Here is a 2288-nt window from a genome sequence, read left to right on the forward strand (position 1 = left end):
CTGCAAAATTACGTTATGTGATCAAAAGTATCCGGACACCCCCAAATACAAGCGTTTGTCGTATTAGGTGCATTGTGCCAGGTACTCCATATCAGCGACCTCAGTAGTCATTAGACATCGTGAGAGAGCACAATGGGGCGCTCAGCGGAACTCATGGACTTCGAATGTGGTCAGGTGATTGTGTGTCACTTCTGTCATCCGTCTCTATCCGAGATTTCCACACTTCTAAACATCCCTAGGTGCACTGTTTCCGATGTGATAGTGAAGTTGAAACGTGAAGGGACGCGGACACCACAAAAGCGTACAGGCCGGCCTCGTCTGTTGACTCACAGAGACCGCCGACAGTAGAAGAGGGTTGCAATATGTAATAAGCAGACATATATCCAGACCATCACACAGGCGTTCCTAACCACACCGGGATCCACTGCAAGTGCTATTGCAGTTAGGCGGGAGGTGAGAAAACTTGGATTTCATGGTCGAGCGGCTGCTCATAAGCCATACATCACGTCGGTAAATGCCAAACGACGCCTCGCTTGGTGCAAGGAGAGTAAACATTGGACAATTTAACAGTGGAGAAACGTTGTGTGGAGTCACGAATCACGGTACACAATGTGGCGATCCGGTGGCAGGTTGTGGGTGAACGTCATCTGCCAGCGTGAGTAGTGCCAACAGTAAAATTCGGAGGCTGTGGTGTTATAGTATGGTCGTGTTCTTCATGAAGGGGGATTGCACCCCTTTTTGCTTTGCGTGGCACTACCACATCACAGGCCTACATTGATGTTTTGAGTATCTTCTTCCTTCCCACTGTTGAAGAGCAATTCGGGAATGGCGATTTCATCTTTCAACACGATAGAGCACCAGTTCACAATGCACGGCCTGTGGCGGAGTGGTTATACGAAAATAACGTCTCTGTAATGGACTGGCCTGCACAGAGTCCTGACATGAGTCCTATAGAACTCCTTTGGGATGTTTGGGAACGCCTGCTACGTTCCAGGTCTCATCGACCGACAATCGATACCTCTCCTCAGTGCAGTACTCCGAGAAGACTGGGCTGCCATTTCCCAAAAATCCTTCCATTACCTGATTGAACGTATGTCTGCGAGAGTGGAAGCTGTCATCAAGGCTAAGGGTGGGTCAACACCATATTGAATTTCGGCATTACCGATGGAGGGCGTCACGAATTTGTAACTCATTTTCAGCCAGGTGTCCGGATACTTTTGATCACACAGTGTATATCATTGTACAGTTCAGAATTCAGGTGATATGACGTCGTAAACATTGAACTGCGTGAAAATGAAACCGCAGGGCCGAATTTCGCTAGAGATGCTGGTGAGATTCAGTAAGTGTAGAAATAAGGGTGAAATATGTTAAATATATGTGAAATGTACATTGAAGCGCCAAAGAAAGTGGTATAGGCATGCGTATTCAAACACAGAGACATATAAACAGCCAGAATACGGTGCTGCGGTCGGCAACGCCTATATAAGACAAAAAGCGTCTAGCACAGTTATTAGATCGTTTACTGCTGCTACAAGGGTAGGTTATCAAGATTTAAGTGAGTCTGAAAGTGGTGTGAAAGTCGGCGCACAAGCTTTCGGACTCCGCATCTCCGAAGTAGCGATGAATTGGGAATTTTCCTGTGCGACCATTACACGAGTGTACCGCGAATATTAGGCGTCCGGTAAAATATCAAGTCTCCGATATCACTACTGCCAGAAAAAGATTCTGCAAGAACGTCGACTGAAGATAATCGTTCAACGTGACAGAAGTGCACAATCCTTGCGCAAATTTGCTTCAGATTTCAATGCTGGACCATCAACAAGTGGCAGTGTGCGAACCATTCAACGAAACATCATCGATAAGAGCTTTCGGAGCCGAAGGCCCACTCGAGCACATTTGATGACTGCACGACACAAAGCTTTACGCCTAACCTGGGCTCGTCAGCATCGACATTGAACTGTTGATGACTGGAAACATGTTATGTGACAGAACGAGTCTCCTTTCAAATTGCATCGGGTGGATTGTACGTGTTCTAGTATGGAGACAACTTCGTGAATCCATGGACCCTGCATGTCAGCATAGGACTGTTCAAGCAGGTGGTGGCTCTGAAATGTTACGTGGCGTTTGAAGTTGGAGTGATGTGGGACCTCTGATACGTCTGGATAGGACTCTGACACGTGACACGTACATAAGCATCCCGTCTGGTCACCTGCACCCATTCATGTCTATTTTGCTTTCAGAGTGACTTGGCCAATCCGGCAGGACAATACAACACCTCACACATCCAG

Source organism: Schistocerca gregaria, chromosome X (genome assembly GCF_023897955.1).
Source record: "Schistocerca gregaria isolate iqSchGreg1 chromosome X, iqSchGreg1.2, whole genome shotgun sequence".
NCBI classification, from domain to species: Eukaryota; Metazoa; Arthropoda; class Insecta; order Orthoptera; family Acrididae; genus Schistocerca; species Schistocerca gregaria.